This window comes from Apis mellifera, linkage group LG15 (genome assembly GCF_003254395.2).
Source record: "Apis mellifera strain DH4 linkage group LG15, Amel_HAv3.1, whole genome shotgun sequence".
NCBI lineage: Eukaryota > Metazoa > Arthropoda > Insecta > Hymenoptera > Apidae > Apis > Apis mellifera.
The window spans coordinates 3,185,469-3,204,409 of record NC_037652.1 but is presented as its reverse complement, the minus strand read 5'-3'; the positions used below and the strand labels follow the sequence as shown (position 1 = coordinate 3,204,409).

The window sequence follows — 18,941 nt, the reverse complement described above, 5'->3', positions numbered from 1 at the left end:
TCGGGATATATATGTATAATGGATTTTGGTATTTGGACGAAGGTTTTTTTTTTTAGGTTAGGTCAGGTTAGGTTTGAACAGGCTTTCGCTCTTTACAGGGGGTTCTGTTAAATTTAACTCACACTCGTGTATTCATCGAATAATTTTGAATACATTTTCCATTCGCAACGGAAGCTTTTCGATACGAATTTTTCTTTTTTTTTCTTAATCGAGGTTAGGTTTAAGAATATGAAAATAATTAGAGATAAATTCTCTAAAATCGAAAGGATTTTATTTCGCTTAATAATCGTTTAATTGTAAATTTTAATCAACGAGTATGAAAATATTCGAATATTTCAAATGTATCAGATTGAGATGTTAGAGATTGGAAATTTCAATGTTTAACGGATAAAGATTCTGCGAGATCGTTCTCGAGAGAAAGAATTGCGGAAAGCGAGGAAGTACGATAGCATCATTAAGGTTATGTTCGGAATGCAATTAGCGTGGAGCGATACAAGTTCAAGCGGCGCTTAGTGACCCTTTAAACACCGCTATAGCAGGTTGCATGTTAACGCCTGACCTCGTTAATTAAACCTTCTTGCTCTTAGTTTAATTATGAGTGATAAGTGAGGAGGAATCAGTTTAAATCAGTTTATTGCAACGATTCGTGGACGACAATTTCGAGGAATTAATTACGATTAATTTCGAGCGATAATCTTTTCTTGCGATGAATTTTAATCCTATCCTCGATTCGAATGGAGAACAGGAAGAATAGGATTAGGAGGGAGGGAGGGGAGGGAAGGATTAATGATTATAATTAACGTAACGTTTTGCGTAACGTTTGCACACACGATGATTGCAATGTCGAATGTTAATCATCAGGTTATATTTATTTATCTGATTCATCAAAGAGGAAAATTATAGATATGTAAGCGGATTGAGAAACCTGATTACCGGATTGGAGGTAGTATCAACGTTATCTTGGAATAAAAATTGATATTTTTCCAAGGTGTGCATTGTTTCCTCTCTTCTCCTTCTTCTTCCTCTTACGTACGTAAGATAAGGATAGAGAAGGAAATTAATAAAGGAATCAAAGGAACGGATTTAAAAGAGAATGCTGAAAGAGTTCGCTAAAAGAGTCTTCGTTATTTCTCGAAATAACTTTCAATTCCATCGTAGGACGAGAACGATAACGAATTTGAAATAAAATTTGGAAAAACTGTCGAAAAACTGCGTGTACGTGTAAAATAGTTTTCCCGGGGCGGATACGTTTAATGTATCACAATCTAACCGTTAATACCGTAATTATCCTGTCGAAACAGTGCCTCTAAAACGACGTTAACTCGATAGCCATTAGTCACCGAGATCACGTTGTCATCGTGCACTCGCCAAAAAGTAATAAACCCCAAGGCTCCGTTCGTTAATTCATTAAACACTGGGGACTTTCAACGCCGAAGGCTCGGTCGTGAAACTCCTAACGATCCTTCTCAAATGCTTCGGCGTAGTCTTCCCGTGCCGACGAAATAATTAGGAATTAACGAACCCTCGGGCGTGACTGGTAAATCAAAACGACGTTTCGCAAGTTTTTGACGAACAACACAATCACTCTCTTGTGTCTTTTCGCGCGCGATAAATTTTTTTTTTCTCCTCCTTCTCTTCTTCTTCTTCTTCTTCTTCTTCTTCTTTTTTTTCTTTTTCTTTCTTTCTTTCTTTCTTTCTTTTTTTTCGTCCGACCGATAACAATTAACAACAGTATTTCCATACAACAAAACTGTGCGTGTCACGAGTTTTGTAATTGTATTGTACAAATTTTCACGCACGGGCTTTGAATGCCGTTTTTTCCCCCCACTTTTTTTCTCTTTCATTCTTTCGTTTCGTTTCATTTCGTTTCTTCGTTTGGCTAATTACACGGGGTGAGGGAGGAAGGGAGGAGGGGGATAATCGCGCTTAATTAGAGGCCTAATGATCGGGACACCGGGTCGCGTGTAACGCATGCTCCGCTTTATGAATCTTAACAAGCGCGAGAACAAGCCACTCTCAAGCGCACGCGATTCGCCTCTCGAGAGAGCGTAATTACACGTTATTCGATCCCATTTACCCCTCTTGATCTTGTTTAGGGGGGAAGGAGGGGCGTTTGAAGACGTTTGAAAATGTTTGAAGATGTTTGAAGATGTTTGAAGACGTTTGAAGACGTTTGAACGGTAAATTTATTTATTTTTTCCCCATACCTTTCTCGAAAATGTTATCGGAAAGGCAGATTCGAGAATTAAGAGCAAGTTTGAAGACGTTTGAAGATGTTTGAAGATGTTTGAACGGCAAATTTATTTATCTTTATCTTACACTCTTCTCGAAAGTGTAAACTAGACGTGTCCAACGTTTGAAATATCATGGATGGGCACGATATATCTCTTCCTCTCCACAAAATTTAAAAACGCTTTATCACGCTTTATGTACAATATCATATCGATAAGAATCGATTTAAAATTTTAACGCGTTTCCCGTGAATCTTCCGCGCGATATCTGTACACATATCTGTTATACACTTTTTCAAAGGCAAAGAAGAAAAAAAAAGAGTTAGAAACGCGCAATTAGCTTGATAGTTTATAATTAATCCCCCGGCGATCCTTCTTATCTCGATTCGTTAATTAAAAATGTCTGAATCTAATTTGCGTATGCGCTGAATTCGTAATATCGCGAGGTGTTGCGCTGCACTTTACAACCGTCGATTTGTTATTTTAATAAACAAGCAGCGCCTGCCCGATTTACAAGCCCGATTCTCTCAGATCCTTATCGAATGTAATTCGATTTAATTCGCTCGATCGCGGCGGGATCCGGAAGATGAGTGAAACGGAAGGAAGGCGAATTTTCTTCGACGGCGCGTGATGAACGGAGGATGTGATTTCGACGAATTTTCTCCAAGGGATTTGTCGTTCGTTCTCTTCGAGTCTTTACACACATTCGGCTACCTCAACTTGTGCATCTACGGATCAGGGAGGAGAGGAGAAATCTCCACTCGTTAGGCGTTATCTCGATGATGATTAAATTTTCATTACCGATACCGTGAGAGAAGGAATTGAAGTTAACGAAGCGAGGAAGAATGCAAAGAATTACAATACGGAGGGAATTTTTTTTTCGGGAAATTGTTCGATTCAATCGAATTATATAATGCCGGTGATTAATTTACCTCTTTATCCTTGAATCGATCGTATGATCCCTCGATATGAATATTATTTTCTTTATGAAATCTAATTTTAAAGAGACAAGAGAAGAGATTAATCACTTATTAATTGATCAATTAACAGAACAAACAAACAGAATAATTGATCTCAACTAAGAATTCTTTTTTTACAATTACCAACTCAATTTCCTTCGAATAAAGATATTTTCAAAAAAAAAAAAAAATCAAGATTATTAGGAATCTTCTTTTGCTTAACAATTTCCCTTTCACGAATCTCAAAATTCAAAACTCTCGAAACAATTCTCCCTTCAAACGTCGGGTTGATGTCGCGAAAAGAAAAGGGTTAATTGTTCGCTCACCCCCCTCCTCCTCTCGAAGAACGCAGATTTACCGCTGCTCGCTCGGTTTTATCGCGGCCGACGGAGAATTCTCGTCGCAATTAGCATGCCAACGCTCCCGTTGCGCAATTAAAATCGAACGAGAGAAACGTTTGTGCGCGGATCGCGGTTGAACGAACACGAGCGGGGAAGGGAGAGATCGTGGAGAGATAGGAGGAACAGGTGGACGGTGTTTGGTCTTGCCATGGATCCTGTCGATCGCTTCTGAAATTCGTGCTTCTGAAGTGTAAATTGCCGGGGTGTGGTGTAATAGATTTTAAGAGATACTTCGAATAAGATCGAATCGATATTAATAAGATAGAAGTGATATTGAAAGAATTGGAAAATTGAGGATTTATATTACAGATAAAACGAATCGTGTAATTTTTAATAGAAAATTAATGGAAAATCGACGAATGAAGATAGATCGATCGATCAATTTCTTGCTTCGAATGAGAGAATTTTCGAAAGGGAGAAAAGAGTTAGGAGAGAAACGAGCTTCAAATTTTGAAAAAATTGCTCTTAAGCGAGGATTCGCGTTTCACGGGAACGGAATCATTACTTTATAACGTACGATTAATCACACACAACCTTCTCGTTTCTATCTTCCGCCGAGAATCGTTGTTCCACCGTTGTTTATATTCAACGCGTGTGTCCATTCTTTTCGATTTATTGGGGAAAGTAACTCGGCGGTTACTCGAGCGTACTGGATCGCCTCTAACGATACACGCGCACGCGCACACCAGCATTATTATAATATACAAGCGGTCGAACATACGGCCTCGAATCGTCAACATTGTAGCGGGTATTAATCATGGAAGCGTGGACCGTTGATCGAAATCCGGCGAGGTTTCGATGATTAATCGTGTTCCGGCGGCCGCGTAATCAATTAGAGTCGTCAGGTTTGGTATCAATTTTAGAAGAGGAGGGGAGGGGAGGATGATTTCGCATCATTAATCCTCTTTCTCGAAACGCATGCCGGCAACCTTTCGATAAGTTTTATTGTTGCTGATCGACCCTTTACGACGTTGAATTGCGAAGTAAAAATTAATTACACCATTTGTGAATTTTGAAAATCTTACATTGAAAAAAAGAGAATGAAAAAGGCGGATCTGTTCAAATTTTGTATTATTTGGAGAGGATTTTATTAAATGTTTATAGATAGTTGAATAATTCAACAAAATAAAATTTTGTATCAGTTTTGGTCTTATAATATTTGCTTAACGTTTCAGTTTATTTAAATTATACTTCTTTATTTACTAATGTTTTATTTTTTTTAAAGTAATTTTTTCCAAAATACGTTTCCTTCTAACTTCAATTTATTCCAAATAAAGATCAAGCTCATATTTTAATTAGAATCGAATTTAAAATTGTCCATCATCCACAATCTCCGAAGTTAAACAATTTTAGAAATATTTCAAGCATCATCCTTGCACATTTCCATCTCTAAATTCACTCAAACCATCTTACGCGTTTAGAAACGAGCGAGCATAATGCGTCGATCGGTATCAACTATCGTAAACCATCCTTTCCTCGTGAATGAAGAAAACCGTTGGAGGATCGGTGTGTTAATTAACAGCGCAAAAAACCGATCCATAGATCCGTCAGTTGTTTGCAAACCAAAATATTAACTTTCCATACAAAGCTGCATTAACGAGCATCCTAATGGAAAAACTAAATAAGTAGACGCCCAACAGATTCGTGTCCAAGATATACGACACAAACACACACACACACACACACACACACACAAACACATACACACGCACGCATAAAGAAATAATATCGATACCTCTCGTACTAACAAACAGAATTAAGCTCGATTCTCAATGATTAATAGCGCGATGCGTCGGTGAACGAAACGGATTACCGACCGAAGGTAACCGCGACGAAAGGAACAAACGGAGGAAAAGCGCAAAGGAAGAAAGAAGGAAGGAAAGAAAAAGAGAAGAAATCAAGATCGATATCTCGAACGTCAACGGTTAACACTTACAATTAGCCGGGCAAAGAGATCAACAGTTGGTAACGTGTTAATAAATCACACGGGCGATTCGTGTTAAAAGCAAGAAGGGGGGGGGGGGCGGGGAAAAAAAAGAATCCCTAGTTATATGTATTATGGGGCCAGAGATTGAGAGAGAAAGTAGAGAGAGAATGGCCGATCGTCTTCGATTATTGCACGCGCGAAATCGACCTTTTTCTTTCGCATAATCTCTCCCTCTCTCCCTCTCTCTCTCTCTCTCTCACACACAGTGTGTTACAAGTCGTAATTAACGAGGCGTACGCAGGGAGGAAAGAAGGTCAGCGGTAAATCAAACATTTGTCGTCGCGGTCGTTTCGTGTACCTGTCCGCTGAGTTTACAAAATAATCGGTTTGCAACCGTGGTTACCACCGGTTCAAGCCGGGTTCGTAAATCATCCGGTTAATTGCCGCTTATCAGCGTAACGATAGAAACGTCTTTTCGCGGGTGAAGGAGAAGGCTAAGGGAGGCGGAGATCGACGAAGGACAATGGGGGAGGATGTGGAGGATGGCGATGCGGGTACGCCTTAACCTGTTAGGGGACCGTGTTGCGTTAAGGTTGCGTTGCACATTTTTGCAAATTTTCTTCCCCTCTTCTTCTTCTTTTTTTTTTTTTTTTAATCGATTCACGTTGTCCCGATTTTCGCGTTGCAATTTTTTCTCATTTTTTTTTTTTTTTCGTTGGCTGTATCACGATCGATCAATTTTATATTTTATATCTCGTTTTATATTTCTCGATGAGAAAGTTGAATCAATTTATTATAATAACGATTATTTAAATTGCCCGTGTAAATGTTGTAAAATCGTTTCGCAATTTATCAGTATATAAGTTATCCGTTTACGCTTTATATTTTACAATTACCTTACTTAAACTCCTTAATCGAAAACTGGAATTGCTTATTTATCGCTTATTTACAATTAATCTTCGTGTTCGAGGTATGAGAGTAAAGAAACGTAACAATGAAATTATTTATCCTGTCTTAAATTTAAATTTTAATTTTTAGCCTCGCTCGAGTCTCTTATTAAGATAAACTGATTAGATACTTTTTTTTTTTCAATCGATGTTAAATATCAATTTCTCCAAGCAATTTGGTAAAAACAAATGAAAAGTTAATGAAAGGAACAGAACCATTAATATTTCTCAAAACCGTGTACAAGAAGAATACGAACAGGATGGCCAGCGGCGTTTGTAACTAGACCAAACTCGCCGGTGTTTTAGCGTTAACGAATGGCAGCGCCGCCACGGGGCAAGCCGCGCATGCGCGTTGGAGGCTAAACGTCTCGCGGGCAAAATAAACGCGGCCCGGCCATACATTCCCGACGCGAAATACGCGGTGATATTTACTGCAACGTTATTAGCATGCTGGACCGTATATTACCGCGTAATTTGCATCGGGTTTCAGTTGGCCAAGAACGCGATTCCGCGTCGTTAACAACCTTATAATCTCCCGTGCACACCATCCTTCCCAATTTTTTCGCAGTTCGAGCTGCCCGTAATGCAGGGCCCACATGGACGCGAGAACATTGTCCGGATGGCCGCCCCGGGCGTTTCTCCCTCCGTCCATTTCGCCTTTCGCGCTCGTCGCGGGGAGAAACGGTTCCAAATACATTGCGAACACCTCCGGGCTATGAGTCTGGATGTCTAATCAAATTCGGCTGTTGAACAGTGGTGCAAATTGGAGATGATAACAGGTTACTCGTTTTAGGGGTTTCTTTTTTTCTTCTTCTTTTTTGTTGTTTTTTTGTTTTGGATACTTTGTGGAAGTGTACGTCTTTTCAAAGAGAATTGCAAACAAATTGTTCCGAATAAACTTTGATTATCTTATAATAGCGTGAAATAGGTTCCATGTTCAACTTATTTATTTCTTTGTATTATTTTGATTCAATCTTCATATTGTACATATTGCTGGTCAATCAAACAATTTGAAGGTATGTGCATTGGAATGAAGTTTGGCACTTTTGGACTGAACCTAACCTCACATTGCGGTTGTGTAACATTTCATTCTCATTTTGTTCGTAAGGAATTAATATATTTTTATGTAGAACTTTCTATGAATGTATTACAAACACTTTTTTTTTTCTTTTAAATATGTTACAAACACTTATTATTATTTTTAACAGTAGAATTCAAGGATGCATTTTGTCCCACTTTCATGAAATATATACTTATATTTATTCGTATATAATTTTGTACTCATTGAGCAAAAATAATAAATAGAACTCAAGAAAGAAAAATCTGTATTGAGTAACACTCTAGCTGATATCGTGTTTATTTAATAGTCGGCATTAAACATCCCAACAGGCGACAAGATTGTTGCTTCGAGTTACGTCCACGCAATTATTCCAAGAAATTCCCTCTATTTAAAACATTCTCGGTTAATGTTTCAAATGCTTGATGAGAGACGCACGGTTGAGAAACAATGTCACAACCGATGGTTGAACCGGTTGAATGTAAAGCAGCGGGTTAGGTGGAAAACAATGAAATATCAGGCCACAACGTTGATATATCGCTTTGCAACTCGGTCACGTATGGAGTACTGGATCAAACTGAAAGAAAAAACGAATCTAATTGATCAAACCATCAGGTGTACTGGCGCGCGAGCGCGAGAGGGGTTCATCAGTAACCCAAGAAAGTACACACTTGTTGCCGCGTTGAATCGCTTGGCAATTTGCAATTCAATCTTTTGCCAACCGCTCGTTCTTATGATATCTTACAAATACTTGGCTAAATTAATTCCTAAATTCGAAATTACCGGTCCCATAAAAATGTAAATGAGGACCGCCCCCCTTCCTCCCCTCCCTTAAGTTAAGAGTCGTGGGATTCTTATCTTAAGCCCGCGGCGGCGTCCATTTGCGCCGTTAATTATCGTCCGCGGCAGTCTAGGGATCCCTAGATTCACCGCAAACATCCCTAGCGAGCCCTATCCTCGCGATTCCACTTAAAAAAAATTGCCCAATTAAACCAATTATTCTTAAAATTCTTCCCTCGCAAAATTATTTGATCAAACTTTCACTCTCTTCAATCCTATTCATCATCGAAATAAATAAATCGAGCTCTCGATCTGTAACTCGATCCAATGATATCACGTAACATTAAGAAAGAGGAACAAAATTCACGAAAATTCACGCGTTAAAAAAGATAGGAATGGCCGAACTTTACTTCCCTCTCTTCGAGGAATTATTTCCAAATCCATTAACGAGTTCCATCGAAGCGATATTTCGAAGTAATGGCCGTTGCTGGCGTTAATCTGAAATAATAATTAGCGGGCGGGATGGGGGGACGTCGAATCGGTCGCATAATTGCGCCAGGAAGAGGAGGCCACGTTCACATACAATATCGGATGACAGCGCATTCGCAATGCTTTATTCTTAGTCCGGCGACGACACGCCTCATTATGCATAGAGAATCCGCACGCGGCCTGCATAATATGCAAAACTTCTTTCCATTACCGTCCAACCGGGCAACGTAACACACGACACGGGCAAAAGGGATATATGTATAAATATATATATATATATATATATATAGCGAGTGTATTCGCAGGGAATAATAGCCGGTTGATATTATATCGGTTGCACCGTTCTCTCTCTCTCTCTCTCTCTCTCGTTTTTCTCTCTTTTTTCTCTCATCTCGTTCCCCTTCCGTTTCGCGATTTTCATTCCAAAGCAGGAACGCGGAATTTCGAGAATTGAACGGTACAAGAGTGATTCATCGGTCCGCGTGGAGAATCGTGTATGAATCCCGCGGTTATTTTTCCTGGTTTCCTGTTTCTTGGCCGGGGTTCAGGATTTCGGGGCCCTTGCCAGGATTTCGAACACGACGAGACGAGCGTCGTGTCGATTACGACGTGTATGGGTGTGTTTCGTTATTTTATTTCGCATCCTTTAAACGTGGATAACAATAATAATTCCTCCTTCAATTTTCTTGATTTTTGGTTTAAGATTAATTATTTAATAGCCTGTTTTATTTATTGAGTTAGGATGAATGGATTTTAGGAATGGAATTGATATATTCTCTATGAAAATAATATAAATTAAAAGAGAAGTTTCCTTTGGCAGTAAAGAAAAATTAAACTGAATTAATTTTTTAATCCTCTTTGAAAGAAGAAGAAGAAGAAGAAAGAGTTAACTCTATTAAAGTTTAACTCTGTCCATAATTTCCTTTCTCCTTCCTTCTAATCAAATTTCTCTTTCCATCTGTTCTACCCTCATTTCTCTTCCATTATAAAAAAAAAAAAGCAAATCCATCCATTGTATCTGCATTTACATTTTCCTCTTAAAATCCAATTCTTTTCATTTTTCTTTTTGGTTCTTTTTATCTCTCGTTTCCTCTTTCTCTCATCCTTTCTCCAATTTTGTTTGTCAAATTATAAAGTTCAAAAATTTTAACTTATCTCCGCGTTAAAATCATTGTGGAAATGAAAAAGAAATGAGAAACAATTTGAGTTTACTTTAGTTCAAGTAATCGAGCAAACTACAAGCTGCATTTATCATGGTATTATCCAATCATCGAGGTACACTGTATATATATCAAGGTTTCTCCATAAGCGTTACACATTTACGACCCTCTTATCGTTTAAACTCGTGAAAACGATATTATGCTAACTAGATGGGAAATAAGGGGGTGCCTGTCTTGTTTCTACGGTTGGCGAGCAACGCCTGTTTCGAGAGAGGGAGCCACGAACAATGGGTAATTAAAACGGCGAAATTTGCGTGAAGAATCTTCTCTCTTTCCCTCCTTGTCTTCCTTTCGCGATCGTTGACACGCATCCTTGGTGTAATATATACGCGATAGGAAAAGAATAATCGTTTCAATTAAGCTGCATGATAGTTTGCTTCATGGCAGCTGTTGAAGGGAAGAATTTTGCGACGATCCTAATTGGGCCTTGTTCCAAGGGGAGAATTAATGAATCTGGAATATCTCTTGATAGAGCTTTTTTGACGGATTTAAACGATTTTGAATTCGAATTTGTATAATATTCAGAATATTCGAGCAAAGTTTTTCAGAGAAATAAAAGAAAGCTTAGAAGAATTGTTCGATTAAATAAAATTCTTAAAATTCCACTTTTGGTATCCTTCCAACTTTATCTGTACATTTCAATATAATTTCAAACGAGAAATTCATTTTCACAAATTCTTCTTCAATATTAGAAATTTAAAATCATCTTCCAATTCCATTTGTGTATTCAAAATTTCATTTCCCAAATCCAAGTATCATAACAATTTAAATGTATCAAAGAAATTTTTTAAATCTTTAATTTTCTATTCTTAATTCTATTCTTTTCTTTCAAATATTAATTCATTATGGTATCTATAACTTCATCCAAGCATTTCAACGTAATTTCAAACGAGAGATTCATTTTCACAAATTCTTCTTCAATATTAGAAATTTAAAATCATCTTCCAATTCCATTTGTGTATTCAAAATTTCATTCTCCAAATCCAAGTATTATAACAATTTAAAAGTATCAAAGAAATTTTTTGAATCTTAATTTTCAATTAACTTTTCTTCCAAATATCATCATCATATCTTTCATCTATAATTCAACTATAATTTCAAATGAGAAATTCATTTTATAAATTCTTCTTCTTAAACAAGAAGTTTAAAATTATCTTTCAATTCCTTCCAATCTCACGCACTTCATAATTTAAAAAAAAAAAAAGAAGATAAACCTCTTTCTGTTCCAAATTCCATTTCCAATTAAAAAGAGACTCCAAAAATTTTCCTCGCTCAGAATACCTTTTACAACACTGCTTATCACCGATTCCTTCCAATCGCTCCACCTGTCTCTCCAATCCCCTTCCCAAGCATTCCAACATAATTTCGAAAAAAAAAAGAAGGAAGAGAAAAATAAAATAAAACTCCCACCGGAGAGGGAAATTCTCGAATTCAAGCTCCAAACGATCGGCTCTCCTCAAAGGAGAAGAGACCCTCGCGAGAAGGAAGCGAGACGATATTCCCGATCCGAACGATCGGCGTAAACGATAGGCGCGGTGGCAGCGGCGAGGCGAACCGATCCCTCTTCCCCATCCCCCTTCGTGGATGGGGAGGGGAGAGGAGGGAAGAGAGGCGTTTGGTTTTCTCGTCACGATTCCGGCATGTCACTGTCGTGTGTCGTCGAGTTTGCGCGCATATACTGTCGGCCCCGGCCTCGCGCAGGAACCGAGGTCTCCGATCGGCCCGAGATCGGCCTAAGAAATCGTTACACTTTAGGGGACGACTTCGAGCTCGAGCTCGACCACAGACCCGGGATGGAAGTGTTTCTTTTGGGATCCCCGCTTGCCTTTCCCGACTAACACTCTGTTTAGAGAATGTTGACAGCTTTGTTACAAATATACGCACTGCTCGCTCTTCCCCCTCCCCCTCCGTTTTTTCTCCTCCCCCTTCCTCCTCCTCCCCTCCCCCGATTAATTTAATTCGCACGTTTCTTGCCCCGCTTCTTTTCGCGACTGAGAGGAATTATTTCGTATTCCGCGGATTCGAATTAATTTGGATGGAAAAAAAAAAAGAAGAAGATTCCTGATCCTCTATTTTTATTCATCCTAAAGAGGCGTAATATTTTTCACGATATTTCTTTCTTTTTTCTGTAAAGAGAGAATTAAAAGGCAAAGATTAAGCCATTTTGGGCAAGAACGAATGCTTCTCTTTTGAATTAATTCGATAATTGGAACGGGCGAGTAAAAAGAGAAGGAAAGATATGTTATAATACGTAATCTTTATTGCGTTTCTTCTTTCCCTTTTCTTTCCAACGCAAACGAAAAATGGATGAAACAACGATTACTGTTTGACGTACGCTGCTATTGTCCAAACCCGAAGGATCCGTATTTGATCAATTTTTCCGTGTATTGATTCGATGTCTCCACGCGTCGCAACCTGGTTATCCGTTAATCCACGCAGGTGTCGCGACACACTCTTTCGAAACGTGACGCTTCCTATTCCGTTAACAAAATATCATTCCCTTTTTTAATCCTGCTGGAAATCCGGCCGGAAAAAATCCGGCTCCGACCGTTAGTATAAATACATTGCGTGCGTATGTGTTCGATGAAATTGGCAGCCCTGCTTCGTCAATATGGCCGCCGATTCCGTTTCCATTCGAACCTAACCTCACATCTACTAGTCGCGCCATGTTTAATTTTCATCCTGATTTAAAGATTCAAATATTATTATAATCAAGTTTAGAATATCTATTTTAAATTCTTTCTCCTTATAAATTTTTATACAAAACGAGGGGGAGGAATGAAAAAACAAAAAATACTAAATATCAAAGAAAGATTCAAATATTATTATTATTAATCAAGTTTAGAATATTTATTTTAAATTCTTTTTTCCTAGAAATTTTTATACAAAACGAAAAGAAGGAATGAAAAAACAAAAAATACTAAATATCAAAGAAAGATTCAAATATTATTATAATCAAATTTAGAATATCTATTTTAAATTCTTTCTCCTTATAAATTTTTATACAAAACGAGGGGGAGGAATGAAAAAACAAAAAATACTAAATATCAAAAAAAGATTCAAATATTATTATGTTCAAGTTTAGAATATATATTTTAAATTCTTTCTCCTTAGAAATTTTTATACAAAACGAGGAGAAAGAATGAAAAAACATAAAATACTAAATCAAAGAAAGATTCAAATATTATTATGATCAAGTTTAGAATATATATTTTAAATTCTTTCTCCCTAGAAATTTTTATACAAAACTAAGAAAAGGAATGAAAAAACAAAAAATACTAAATATCAAAGAAAGATTCAAATATTATTATTATTAATCAAGTTTAGAATATATATTTTAAATTCTTTCTCTTTATAAATTTTTATACAAAACGAGGAGGAGGAATGAAAAAACAAAAAATACTAAATATCAAAGAAAGATTCAAATATTATTATGTTCAAGTTTAGAATATATATTTTAAATTCTTTCTCTTTATAAATTTTTATACAAAACGAGGGGAAGGAATGAAAAAACAAAAAATATTAAATGTCAAAGAAAGATTCAAATATTATTATAATCAAGTTTAGAATATCTATTTTAAATTCTTTCTCCCTAGAAATTTTTATATAAAACTAAGAAAAGGAATGAAAAAACAAAAAATACTAAATATCAAAGAAAGATTCAAATATTATTATGTCCAAGTTTAGAATATATATTTTAAATTCTTTCTCCCTAGAAATTTTTATACAAAACGAAGAGGAGGAAAAAACAAAAACTTGGTACTAAATATCAAAGTTTCCAAGAATTCTTCGATTCTAATTCATTACCAACTGATGAAAGAACAACTCCAATTTGCCGATTCTTCCCTGATCTTTCTCTTTGAGAATCTTCTTCGTGTTCCATCCTCGAATCGACAAGCAAGTATCCTCCAAAAACTTATAAATACGCCTCTTCTCGTCGTTCGTCGGCCGAATGAGGGTTAAAAAAAAAAAAAGAGAGAAAATAACGCGGGGATGAAGGGCGCATCCCTGGGCGAAGTCCACCTCCCCGTCCCCCTTCAGGAGGGGGGAGCGAGATCACGCTCAATTTCGCCCTGACAAAACACTCGCGCTTGGCGACAATTGAAAAATAATATCGCAGGGTTTATTTAGCCGTGGCGCGCGATCGGCGGGGCGTGGATCGTCGCGACGCGTCGGATCGACGACGGGGGGATTAAAAATAATGTTTCGAGCGTGACTGGCCAGTCCCTAGGGGATTACCAGCGGCGTGGGCAGCAGCCATTGGACCCGCGCGGATTTGATTCGGCCGGGGAAAAACGACACGTCTGTTTTTTCTTTCGCCATCCACCCCCTCCACCCCCTCGTTTAATCCACCTCTCGTTTCTCGATCGAGAAAGGGCATTTTTTTCGGGGGTTTGGAAATGGATATTTTCGGGTGGAAAGGTGGGAGGGATCGATTTGAATATATATATATTTAACTGGAGTGTCTGGGCCGATTTCCGGTTTCGGGAAATTGGGGGAGGGAGGGAGGGGGGATTCGATTGTAATTTTTTTTTTATTAAATTTCAAAGCGACGTGACCGGGATGTTTTCTTTTTGAATTTGATTTTTTTGAATTAAATTCGGTCGGTCAGGTGTGTGTTAGCGTATGTGTAGTATGTAGTTTGACGCTGTTTGAAGGAAGTGAAATTACTTAGTTTGGAAGCGTGTATGTAATTTATTTCATTCAACGAGACGAAAGTCTTTTCAAGCTTGTCCTCTCTCTACGGTCGAGGACAAAAATTAAAATTTTATAATTTTTTTTATTTCAAATTCTAGAAAGTAGGTGTAAGATTTAAACTACTTCCATGATTGTTAATAAAATACCAATTTCTCGTAATTGTTTGAAAGATAATAAGATTTTACTTTAAACTTTCACAAAGTGTTGATACATTCTCATTGAATTCATTGGGGCTTCGTTCTGTAAATTCCTTCAAAGTGTCAAGTTTTAATTATAATAAAAGGATGGCGAGGATTGCGTTTCCGTGCCGTGACGAGGAGAAAATGGGGAATGGCAATCACAGTAGATATTAATTTCCATTAAGGAACATCCAATTTCCAAGGTGGATAGTAAAAAGAGTCGATAATTATATTTAACAGCGGACGTAAAGGACTCTGATAGATTAGACCTCGAAACCTTCGATTCTCCCATATTCTTCTTCTTCTTCTCCTCTTCTTCCTCCTCCCTCCCTCCCCTTTTTTTTTCGCACAACCGTTTCTGACGACCATCATCGTTTTATAACGAGATCGACTGGATATGGACGTAATTAGAATACCAATTATCAGATGGGTTTAATCGAAACCGTGATTACCATCTTCCGTGACACTCCAATTTAAAACTACTTGCTCAATTTTCTTCGAAAAAGACCATTATCACGTTCATCCTATCGCGTAAAAATTTTATATCGTATCAAAAAGAAAAAAAAAAAAATCGAAATTACAAAATGATCTAAAAATGCAAAGATTCAAAGATCCAAATCAACCTCCAAATTACTTTATAAATTGATTTAATCGTAAATTGTAAACCTAAAATCCAAAAATTTATTAAAATTTTCGTCCAAAATTGGATTCCAATTTGTTCGAAAAGAAAGAAATTCAACGAATGATTTAAACTTATTCAAATCTCTTTATCCACTCTCGAATCTTGAACATAACGAATTCAGAAAACATATTTTGTCGATAATTTAAAATTTTCAAGTCTTTATCTACTAAAAAATTTCAAAAAGAAAAAAAACTCTTGTCCTAATCTTTATCCACTCTCAAATCTCAAAAAATCAAATTAAAAATCCAAGAAAACAATCGATAATTTAAAATTTTCAAATCTTTATCTACTAAAAAATTTCAAAAAGAAAAAAAACTCTTGTCCTAACCTTTATCTACTCTCAAATCTCAAAAACCAAAACAATTGATAATTTAAAATTCTTAAATTGTTTATCTCTTCCAAAAATTCGACCAACTAAAAAATTTCAAAAAAGAAGAATCTCAAACCTATCCTCTTTACTTCAAAAAAAATTCTAAAACAAAGAATCAATCACTCAACCCCTCTAATCTTTATCCACTTTCAAATCTCAAAAGACTAAATTAAAAATCCAAGAAAACAATCGATAATTTAAAATTCTCAAACCTTTATCTCTTCCAAAAATTCGAAGGTAAAAAATTTCAAAAAGGAAGAAACTCAAACCTATCCTTTTTGCTTCAAAAAAAATCAAAAAACAAAGAATCAATCACTCAACCCCTTTAATCTTTATCTATTCTCAAAAAATCAAATTAAAAATTCAAGAAAACAATCGATAATTTAAAATTCTCAAAGCTTTATCTCTTCCAAAAATTCTATCAGCTAAAAAATTTCAAAAAGGAAGAAACTCAAACCTATTTTCTTTGCTTCAAAAAAAATCAATCGAAAACTCCTCGATCCCTTTAATCTTTATCCACTCTCAAACGTCAAAATAGAAAAAGAAATCCAAGAAACAGTCGATACCAATAAAATTCTCTCACTCTGAAACCTTTACCTACTCCTCCTAAACCTCCGACCAACGATCCAAAAAAAAAAAAAAGAAGAAAAAAATATGACCTGAAGCATCACGACGCGTGAAAGAAGGACGAGCACCCCCCGGACGAGCGCCTCCTCTCTCCGCTCCCCTCTGAACCCCCCAGTCACCGCCCAATCGCCATGTTCTCGCCACCTAAGATCCGCGGGACGCCAATTACGCCCATGCGGTTGGTCGCCATCAATCAGCGAAATTTCCGAAACGCAAATATGGTAAGACAGTCGGTGCCTCGCGACTCCTTTCAAGGAGACGTGGAAGACGTTCCACGAACCAGCCTCCGCTCCGACTCGCACGTCCTCGCACACCTGCGTCGTCGCCCTTCTCTTCCCCATAGAGGAGTAGGCGCGCCATATCCACTTTTATCCCTTTTCGCGTATAAGGTGTTCACCTGTCACTTAGCGCAGCGTCCCGGGAGCAGCTTCAATTACGCGGCTCTCCCTCGCGTACACACACACACGGCTTCGTTATCCAACCGGCCGATCCTCCAGGATTGTTATTAGCCGTAATCCGCGTGGTAATTCGATCGAGGGATGGATCGTAGCCTCGTGTTATTCGATCGGTTGTCCAGATTCCAATTCGTTCGACTCGGTTGGAGAAGGTTCGATCGCGTTTGAGGCAAACTTTTTCCAGAAACCCACCGCTCCTTCACTTTTTATTTTCTTCTCCTTTTTCTTTACTACCAATTTGCATTTCTCCAATCAGTTTATCAACTCATATTATCTATTTACAATAATAAAATTTTCTTTAATATTGGTGACATATAGATTCAGATTATAGACATATAATATAATATATAGATTTTTCCAATAATATCAAACTCCTTGCACTACGATCTCTACGATGGTTTTCCTCCAGCTCGAGTAAAGCGAGAACAATTAGCCGGAGGAAATTAACGGCTAGTGTAAGTTCGCAAGGGAGGGGGCCTTCTAATTCCACTTCTCCTTCCCCTCCCCCAGTACGTAAGCACCCTGGGGAACGTTTCGAGGATTGTGGCACTTAACGGATGATTAAGAGGGCAAATAGAGAATCGCGGCCCATCCCCTTGCCCACCCTCCTCGGCCGGCGTGTCGTGCGTTTAATCGAGTTACCCCCCCATTTCGTAATCACCCCGAGGCGTCCCCGAGGCGTTGCCGTGGCGACCACGGCCGCTCCTGAAACCCGATTGGCGGATCTTCACGCACGCGGAAACCACCCCTTTCTACCCCTATTCCCCAGGATCAGCTCGAACGTTTCTCCTCTTTCGAGACCCACCCCTCACGGCTGCTCGATTTACACTCGGTTTAACCTGGCTGGCTCCCTTCCCCCACCCTTTCTAGTCATCGTCGCTTCATCGATGGGGGTGTAGCGGTTCGTAAAAATCGTATAAAAGATGTTCCAAACAATGCTTGGATTGATTTATGCGCGGATTCTTTTCTCCCTGGTGATTTCTCTCGATCTTTCTCGAATTTTTATCGAGGAATTCTTCTTGGAAATTTGAGGATTAAGAAGAGAGGTTGAGATTTATTTCAAGTTTGCGACGGGGAGAAAAAGAGGAGGGTAAAGAGGAGGAGGTTTCGTTAAAAATTTGATTCCAACAAAAATGATATATGTTTTTATATGAATAATCAAATCTTCTCGAGATTATGATCTTTAGAAATGAATTACAATTCCTTGTTAAAAAAGCAAAAATTTTAAATTTCGACTTGAATTTTGAGGGAAGGGTCAATTAAGAGAAAAAATTTCCAAACACGAGGCAAAGCCGTTCCATCCCCCTTCCTCTTCACCCCAAATTCCACTCTAAACTCCATCATCCATGACAATTTCCATTCGCAAACCGTATCGTTGGATACGATCTCCGGGCGCAGTCGTTCGATCCTCGGCGAGGGGGTTAATCCGGGTCTTGTCAAAACCACCACGTTGGATCGTATGTTAGACAAACATACCCCCTCCCCCTCCTTTTCCACCTCCCTTTCTCGATCGTCGTCGACAATGCCCGATTTCACGCGTAGATAATTCGAGAATGGGGGGGGGAGAGCCCTTTCAAACCAACCCTTCCATCCGAGGCAGGAAGCAGGAACAGGACAATGTGTATCTAACGCAGTCGATTCCGGGGGACAATGCACGCTTTTTCCCCCCTTGGCGAGAAAGGGGTTCCGCGTCAACGACACGGCCCATTGTAACCGGATACACCCCGTTAAGGGGTGGCTCCTTGATACACCGGGGTGGATTATAACTAGTTGCCACTTAATTTGCCGAGGCTGTGGGGTCGCGCAACCCCTGGAACCAAACCTTTGGAATTGGATTGGCAGGATCGATTATTCACGCTTTGAACGCTTTGATTTGCTCGCTTGGAGGAATAATTTTTATTTTCTCTTTCTTTCTTTCT

General features: G+C 38.2%; 1 protein-coding gene across 1 annotated transcript in view; it reads left to right on the top strand.

Annotated features, from left to right (window-relative positions):
* Positions 1-18,941, top strand: part of LOC552099 (homeotic protein empty spiracles) — a 47,788-nt gene that overhangs the window by 25,098 nt on the left and 3,749 nt on the right. The gene's annotated exons all lie outside the window — the stretch shown is intronic.